This window comes from Arvicola amphibius, chromosome 8 (genome assembly GCF_903992535.2).
Source record: "Arvicola amphibius chromosome 8, mArvAmp1.2, whole genome shotgun sequence".
In the NCBI taxonomy this organism is placed as follows: domain Eukaryota; kingdom Metazoa; phylum Chordata; class Mammalia; order Rodentia; family Cricetidae; genus Arvicola; species Arvicola amphibius.
The window spans coordinates 64,232,176-64,241,921 of NC_052054.1; the positions used below are offsets into that span (position 1 = coordinate 64,232,176).

Genomic DNA, 9,746 nt, shown 5'->3' on the forward strand with positions numbered 1-9,746 from the left:
TTTTCGAAAAGGTTCCATGAGCCGCAGAGAAGAAGGTATATTCTTTCCTGTTTGGGTGGAACGTTCTATAGATGTCTGTTAAGTCCATTTGGTTCATTACCTCTATTAAGTCTCTTAATTCTCTGTTAGATTTCTGTCGAATTGACCTGTCCATTGGTGAAAGAGGAGTGTTGAAGTCTCCCACTATCAGTGTGTTTGGTTTGATGGCTGTCTTGAGTTCTAGTAATGTTTCTTTTATATAAGTGGGTGCTTTTGTATTAGGGGCATAGATATTCAGGACTGAGAGTTCATTCTGATAGATTTTTCCTGTAATGAGTATAAAGTGTCCCTTTCCATCTCTTCTGATTGATTTTAGTTTGAAGTCAACTTTGTTAGAGATTAGTATGGCCACACCGGCTTGTTTCTTAGGTCCATTTGCTTGATAAACCTTTTCCCAACCCTTTACTCTGAGTAGATGTCTGTCTTTGTGGTTGAGGTATGTTTCTTGTAAACAGCAGAATGTTGGATCCTGTTTTCGTATCCAATCTCTTAGCCTGTGCCTTTTTATAGGTGAATTGAGTCCATTGATATTAAGTGATATTAATGACCAGTGGATGTTAACTCTGGTTGTCATTTTTTATTTGGTAGTAGAGATTGTGTGTTTCCTTTCTTTGCGATGTGCTGGTGAAGGGTCGCTAGATGTTTGAGTTATTTTGGGCAATGCTGGACTCCTTTGTTTGTGAATTTCCTTCTATTACTTTCTGTAAGGCTGGATTTGTGGCTATGTATTGTTTAAATTTGTTTTTATCCTGGAATATTTTGTTTTCTTCATTTATAGTGAATGAAAGCTTGGCTGGGTATAGTAATCTGGGCTTGCATCCATGGTCTCTTAGTTTCTGCAAAACATCTATCCGGGACCTTCTGGCTTTCATGGTTTCCATAGAGAAGTCAGGTGTTAGTCTGATAGGTTTACCTTTATATGTTACTTGACCTTTTTCCTTTGCAGCTCTTAATATTCTTTCTTTATTCTGTATGTTTTGTGTTTTGATTATAATATGGCGAGGGGATGTTTTTTTTTGATGCAGTCTATTTGGTGTTCTGTAAGCTTCTTGAACCTTAATAGGAATATCTTTTTTTAGGTTTGGGAAGTTTTCATCTATAATTTTATTAAATATATTTTCTGAACCATTGAGCTGTATTTCTTCTCCTTCTTCTACGCCTATTATTCTTAGGTTTGGTCTTTTTATTGTGTCCCAGATTTCCTGAATGTTTTGTGATGAGGATTTGTTGGATTTGCTGTTTTCTTTGATCAGTGCATTTATTTTCTCTATGGTATCTTCAGAATCTGAGATTCTTTCTTCTATTTCTTGTATTCTGTTGGTTATGCTTGTTTCTGTAGTCTCTGTTCGTTTACATAGATTTTCCAAATCCAGTTGGCCCTCGGGTTGTGTTTTCTTCCTTGCCTCCATTTCAGTTTTCAAGTCTTGCACTGTTTCCATTATCTGTTTGATTGTTTTTTCTTGGTTTCCTAGGATATCGTTTACGGATTTGTGGAATGTCGGTGGTCCCTCTCCGGGCAGCTGCCTCAGTTCGGGCACTCACTCCTCACTCACCCCAAAGAATGATGGATCCTCTGGCAGACTGTCAGGTCCCCTTGCAGGCCAAGCAGCTCTCTCGAATTGCCATTTTTACTATGTTGATCTTACAAATCCAAGAGCATGGGAGATCCTTTCATTTTCTGGTGTCCTCTTCACTTTCTTTCTTCAAAGCCTTAAAGTTCTTGTCAAATAGATCTTTCACTTCCTTAGTTAGTATTACCCCAAGATACTTTATGCTATTTGTGGCTATCGTAAAAGGTGAAGTTTCCCTGAATTTCCTCTCTGCTTCTCTTTCCTTTGTGTATAAGAGAGCTACTAATTTTTTTGAGTTGATTTTGTATCCTGCCACATAAATGAAGGTATTTACCAGCTCTAGGAGTTTTTTGGTAGAGTTTTGGGGGTCACTTACGTATACTATCATATCATCTGCAAAAACAAAACTTTGACTTCTCCCTTTCCAATTTGAATCCCCTTGATCTCCTTTTGCTGTCTTATTTCTATTGCTAGAACTTCAAGCACTATATTGAAGAGATATGGTGAGAGTGGACAGCCTTGTCTTATTCCTGATTTTAGTGGAATCACTTTGATTTTCCCTCCATTTAATTTGATGTGAGCTGTCGGCTTGCTGTATATTGATTTATTATATTTATATATGATTCTTATATCCCTAATCTCTCCAAGACCTTCATCATGAAGGGGTATTGAATTTTGTCAAATGCTTTTCAGCATCTAATGAAATGATCAAATTGTTTTTCTTTCAGTTTATTTATATGATGGATTACATTGATAGATTTTTGTATGTTGAACCAGCCCTACATCTCTGGGATGAAGCCTACTTGATCGTAATGAATGATTTTTTTTTGCTGCGTTGTTGGAATTGGTTTGACAGTATTTTATTGAGAATTTTTTAATTGATGTTCATGAGTGAGATTGGTCTGTAATTCTCTTTCTTGGTTGACCCTTTGTGTGTTTTTTTAAATCAGTGTAACTGTCGCTTCATAAAAAAAGCTTGGCAATGACTGTTCTACTTCTTCTATTATGTAGAACACATTGAGGAGTATAGTTGTTAGCTCTCCTTGGAAGTTCTGGTAAATTTATGCACTAAAACCATCTGGCCCTGGTCCTTTTTTGATTGGCAGGTTTTTGATGACAGCTTTTATTTCCTCGTGACTTACAGGTCTATTTAAATTGCTCATGTGGTCTTGATTTAATTTTGGTATATGGTTTTTATCTAAAAATTGTCCATTTCTTTTGCATTTCCAATTTTGTGGCATAGAGGCTTTTGTAGTAAGATCTAATGATTTTTGGGATTTCTTCAGTGTCTTTTGTTATGTCCCCCTTTTCATTTCTGATCTTGTTAATTTGAGTGTTTTCTCTCTGCCTTTTGATTAGTTTAGATAGGGGTTTGTCAATCTTGTTGATTTTCTCAAATAACCAGCTCTTTGTTTCATTGATTCTTTGGATTGTTTTCTTTGTTTCTATTTTGTTGATTTCCACCCTCAGTTTGAATATTTTCAGTCTTCTACTCCTCCTGGGTGAGTCACCTTCATTTTTTCTAGAGCTTTCAGGTATGCTGTTAAGTCTCTAATGTGAGCTTTCTTTATGTGGGCAGTTAGTGCTATAAACTTTCTTCTTAGCACTGCTTTCATAGTGTCACATAGGTTTGGGTATGTTGTGTCTTCATTTTCATTGAATTCAAGGAAGACTTTAAATTCTTTATTTTTTTTCCTTTACCCAGGTGTGGTTCAGTAGTTGACAGTTCAGTTTCCATGAGTTTGTAGTATTTCTGGGGTTGGAATTGTTGTTTAATTCTACCTTTACTCCATGGTGTTCTGAGAAGACACAGGTGGTTACTCCTATATTTTGGTATCTGTTGATATTTGCTTTGTTACTGAGTATGTGATCAGTTTTTGAGAAGGTTGCATGAGATGCTGAGAAAAAGGTATATTCTTTCCTGTTTGGGTGGAATGTTCTATATATGTTCGTTAAGTCCATTTGATTCATTACATCTGTTAGTTCTCTTATTTCTTGGTTAAGTTTATGTCTGGTTAACCTGTCCATTGAAGTGAGAGGAGTGTTTAAATCTCCTACTATTAGTGTGTTGGGTTTGATACGTGATTTGAGTTCCAGTTATGTTTCTTTTATATTAGGGGCATATATATTCAGGATTGGGGCTTCATCTTGATGAATTGTTCCTGTTATTAGTATAAAGTGTCCTTCTCCATCTCTTCTGTTATATGTATAATTGTGCTCTTAATTAAGGTATTTTGTTTGAACATCTCATTTATAAATGTAATTTATAATTAAAATATAGCTTAATAAAGAGTCATCTATAATGGTCAAGATTGTAGTCATGTTAGTTAGATTTTCTAGATGTACAGAGATGTATTTCAGATGGATGGGTATTCTTCAAATCTTTCAGAGTCCTTCAGAATATGGCATTTAAAATGTTTAAATAACTTAGGAATTTTCATGACAATGAGACACATCTGCTCCTGGTACACCTGCTACTTCAAGAGGAAGATGGGCATTAAAGAGGCTCCTTATGGAGTTTGGTAACCATTTGGGCAAGAAACTATTTGGGCCTGGACTGCTGATGTGGACATGCAGGACCCACAGAGAAATGACTTTTGAACTTGCCTAAAGGTGAGGCAATGCTTCAGGGTTCCTGCTTCGTGAAAGAGTCTGCCAGATATTCTTCAGGCTACAACAGAAATTTAATGACAAACTACCAATAGAGGTGGACCTGTCTTTAAAATTTCCTGCTTCATGAAAAAGTCTACTGGATATTATGGGCCTGTAAGCTAAAGATGAATGCCCCAATGGTACAAAAGAACTTTGAGAAACTGTCCAGGTAGTAAGGTGTCTCTGTCGATTCTAGAGTTTTGGAAGTTACTTACAATGCACTTCCTGTTTACTTAGGTAATATTATACCCTTCTAGAGTCTTTGATGGAGTTGAAAAATTGTTAGTTATAGTTATAGTTTTCCTTAGTTATGATAAAAGATAAAGTACATGTGAATATTGGAACTATAATTTTGCTTGATACCTATTTCTATAAGTAATTTTACTATGTTAATGTTAAAACATTTCTTTTTATTTAAACAGAAAAGGGAAGGTGATGTGGGATTGCCCTCTCTATGCTGTAATTACCATTGATAAATAAAGGAACTGATTTGAGACTTTAGCAGAGCTAAAGGGGAACAGAGCTACGTGGGGAAAATTGAGCTGAATGCTGGGAGAAAGGAGGCAGAGTCAAGAGAGAAGCAATGGTTCTGCCACCAGAGTCAAACAAGCCAAAATTTTACCTGTAAGCCACTGCCATTTGACGATACACTAATTTATAGAAATGGGCTATTTTGATATGTAAGAGTTAGCCAATAAGAAGCTAGAGCTAATGGGCCATGCAGAGATTTAATTAATATAGTTTCTGTGTGATTATTTCAGTTCTGGGCAGCAGGGATGAACAAGAGGTCTCTGTCCTACACTATATTGAAAAATTATATAGACTTTGGAAAACCTTGTCTTGTTCCTGAATTTAGTGGAATTGATTTGAGTTTCTCTTCATTTAAGTTGATTTTAGCTATAGGCTTGCTGTACACTGACATTGATTTGTTGGTGTATGTGCCTTGCATCCTTAATTTCTCCTGGACTTTTATCATGAAGATGTATTGGATTTTGGTAAAGACCTTACTGTAGCTCATAAAATGATGCTATCCTTTTGTTTTGAGTTTTATGTAATACATTTATTGAGTATTTTACACTGAAATATCATGGAATTTTTGGGATGACTTCTACTTGATCATAATAGTACTTTGCGTATGACCTTGGATTTGATTTGGATATTCTTTATTGAACATTTTTTGTATCAATGTTTTAAAGATAAACCAGTCAGTAATTTTCTTTTGTCATTTTGTTGTAATGTGATTTGAGTGTCAAGATGATTGAGGTATCATGAGTTGAATTGATTGATGTTTCTTCAGTTTTCCTGTTTAAGAACAATTTAAGAATATTGGCATTAGCTCTACTTTGTAAGTGTGAAATTCATTGCTAAAACTTATCTGGTTATGGAATTTTGGCTTAGGAGAATTTTAATCACTTATTCTATTGTCCTAACAGTTACTCTTGTATAAATTGTTTTTATGACATTGATTTAAGACTTGTAAGTGTAATACATTGAGAAAATATGTATATGGAAAACTGCAGTTAAGATGAGAGTGCTGTATTTCAAAGAGAATGAATAATTTAAAATGACCAAACAAGTTAATTAGCATGTAAGAGTTGTGGGAATTCACATGAATTTTGTGTTTGTAATGTGAATAGAAACTGAAGGCCCCATTGTGGTAAGCATATGCAGCTAATTCAGTCAGTAAATATAGAAATGCCTTATGGTTCAAGCATACCTCTCATGGTCCATTCTTGAAGTGAAAGTCAGCACAGCAAATAGACACTTGCATTTATGTATTTATTACATCATTATTCAGATTATACAAGACACAGAATGAGCTCTGCTGAATCTCAACAGATGAGTAATTAAAGATATCATCTAAATTTTTGCGATTTTATGTTCAAATCTACAAATATTCATTTATTTTTCAATTCATTTCAATTCAATTCATTCTTAGAATTTTGAAAATTTAATTCAATGAATTACCACATTTTGGATATATGCAGAGAAATTTTTTTTCCAGTTTATTTATTTTTTATTAAAAATTGCCATCTCCTCCCCTCCTCCTCCTCCTTCCCTCCCCTCCCCTCCACCCACATCCCCACTCCCTCCCTCTTGAGGCCAAACAGCCATTAGGGTTCTCTACACTATGTTGAGTCCAAGGTCCTCTCAACTCCCCCCAGGTCCAGGAAGGTGAGCAACCGAACTGACAAGGCTCACACAGAGCCCGTCCATGTCGTAGAGACCAAGCCCATCGCCATTGTCCTTGGCTCCTCGGTCAGCTTCCACCATCAGCCACCCTCAGAGAGTCCGATTTGGTCGCATGTTCCATCAGTCCCATTCCAAGTGGACTTGGTGGTCTCCCATTAGTTCTGTCCTGCCGTCTCAGTGGGTGAACGCGTCCCTCATGGTTCTGACTTTCTTTCACCTGGCATTGGATGGAGAAAATGACAGAGCCCCACATAGGAGCACCGGACTGAGCTCCCAAGGTCCCGATGAGGAGCAAAAGGAGGGAGATCATGAGCAAGGAAGTCAGGACCGTGAGGAGTGCGTTTACCCATTGAGACGGTGGGACAGATCTAACGGGAGACCACCAAGTCCAGTTGGAATGGAACTGATGGAACAGGGGACCAAACCGGACTCTCTGAATGTGGCTGACGGTGGAGGAGGACTGAGAAACCAAGGACAACGGCAACGAATGTGAACTCTACAGCATGGACGGGCTCACTGTGAGCCTTAACCTTCACCTGGCGATGGATGGAGATAGAGACAGAGCCCCACATTGGAGCACCGGACTGAGCTCCCAAAGTTCTGATGAGGAGCGGATGGAGAGAGATCATGCAGAGAAATTTTTAACAAAATGTATATACCAATTTTTATAGAAACCTTAGTAAATAGCTACTATGTAATTCATAAAGTATTGAAACCAATAACAAAATTAAACAAGATTGTTGGGAACAAATTTTTCTTAGACAAACAGGAAATAAGATGAAACCCTCATAGGATTTATATGCACATAATAGAGTTGTTCTGATCATGAAAGAGTTAAGCAATGTCATTACAAAGAATTGGGGAGAGACTAGGAGGTTATCATGTTAATTGAACAGACTCTGGAATTTAGATTTTTCACAGACTCTAAATGTAACTGTGTTCTGGTATGTATAGATATGTGTGTGTGTGTGTGTGTGTGTGTGTGTGTGTGCTTATGTGTGTATGTGTGCATGTATGTGTACATATGTACATGTAGTTTAAATCAGAGAAAGTAAGAAATGTATTTTGGGGCACTTGAGTGCTTGAAGGATTTGGGCTGTAGTACCTTGTGAAACTAGTTTGAAGAAAGTATACACTAGCTCATATATTGAACAAGCCCACACACATAATAAAATGTGCTGTTTGAATTGAAGAATAGAATTGGTAGTAATATTAGCAAACGATGTAGTTGACAGAGTGGCAAATAGCACCAAAGGACATACCACACATGCATGAATGTGATGTAATAAAATTCATTGTATATTAATTAAAATAATAATAATTATTATTACACATAAAACAAAATTGAATACCATACTCAAACTGGAATACTGGCAATTTCTTTACACTCTTAAAATATAATTTCTCTGAGTCTTGAGGTAGACCAATTCCCAATTTTCTGAGAAAGGGGCTCTCTCAAACTCCTTCGCAGGACTTTGAGATGCTACTCTTCATACTGGGTCATCTTGACCATCCTTAATACGAGGCAAGATGATTAATCTTACTGCAACTTGAAATGAGATCTCATGTTTATATCCATGGGAGGGCTGACATTTTTTGAATAGAAATAGAGAAGGAGCCTATTGGGAAGGGTAGAGGCAGAGGCAGATGGAAGTGGGGAGAAAGATGAGAAAAGAGGAGGGAAGTGAAACTGAGTTGGTATGCAAAATAAATCATACATGAATAAAAAGTTTATTCTGTTCTGTATACTTATGAAAGACACTACTTGTCACATTTCTCTATATTCTCTATATCCATGTCTTATCCCTCCAGGACAGTTAATCACCAAAACAGAGGTCAAGCACTTTTAAAATGTTGTTCTTGGGCCCAGCAGAAGTGCGTCTCCTTGAGGCAGTGGAGTCCTGCTTGAGCAGGTCTCCTTAGCGACTGGTGGCGGTGGTACGTCCTTGCTCAAGCGCTTCGACTGTGGCATCTGCCTGATGGCACCAACTCCAAGACTTGGAAATATTGGATATCTAATTGACTCCAAATTGTAAGCCACGGGATGAGTACTCAGTGGGCATGAGAGATTGAGAACATTCCACCTCCCCATAAACCTTGGTGTATGTCACTTGCTTTTCTGTGGATTGAAGCCAGAGAGCACAATGAGTACAAGAAATCCTCAAAGAAAGCGGTGTGGTAGAACAGTAAGTTCTAGACAAGCCCAGAAGCGAACTTGGGAAACAACTTCAACTCCTAAGATTTCCTTGGAAACAGAACCCATAGAACTCGTGGAATCTGCTAGGGATGAAATCGTGGACCTCACCTGTGAATCCTTGGAACCTGTGGTTGTGGACCTCACTCACAATGACTCTGTTGTGATTGTTGAAGAAAGGGGAAGGCCACGAAGAAATGGGAGAAGGTTACGCCAACACCATGCTGACAGCTGTGTGGTGAGCAGCGATGATAAGGAACTGTCTAAGGACAGAGATGTGTATGTGACTACCCATACTCCTCGAAGTACCACGGAAGAAGGAGCTACAGGACTCAGGCCCTTTGGTTCTGTCAGTTGTCCAATCTGCATGGATGGATACTTTGAGATTGTGCAGAATGGATGCCGCATTGTTTCTACAGAATGTGGACGTCTTCTGTAGCCAGTGCCTCAATGATTCCCTTAAGAATGCTAACACTTCTCCCAGTCAATAGGTAGCCTTTTTGTCTTAATGACAGTGTCCTTTGCTTTACAGAAGCTTCTCAGTTTTAGGAGGTCCCATTTATTCAATGTTGCCCTTAATGTCTGTGCTGCTGGGGTGTTACGTAGAAAGTGGTCTCCTGTACCCATGTGTTGTCGAGTACTTCCCACTTTCTCTTCTATCATGTCCAGTGTGTTCAGATTGATATTGAGGTCTTTAATCCATTTGGACTTGAGTTTTGTGCATGGTGATAGATACGGATCTATTTTCATTCTTCTACAGGTTGACATCCAGTTATGCCAGCACCATTTGTTGAAGATGCTTTTGAAATGGCCTTTTCCTATAGCCATACTGATGAATATCTTGCATATCACCATAGAAGCTTCATCTGGTGAAGGATGGAGATGGAGACAGAGACCCATATTGGAGCGCTGGACTGAGCTCCCAAGGCCCAAATGAGGAGCTGAAGGAGGGAGAACATGAGCAAGAAAGTCAGGACTGCGAGGAGTGCACCCACCCACTGAGACGGTGGGGCTGATCTAATGGGAGCTCACCAATGCCAGCTCCACTGGGACTGAAAAAGCATGGGATCAAACCAGACTCTCTGAACATGGCAGAC

At 38.1% G+C, this 9,746-nt stretch overlaps 1 pseudogene; it reads left to right on the forward strand.

Moving 5' to 3' along the window:
- The first annotated feature begins 8,474 nt into the window (after positions 1-8,474).
- Positions 8,475-9,140, forward strand: LOC119821751 (annotated as a pseudogene).
- Positions 9,141-9,746: the final 606 nt, after the last annotated feature.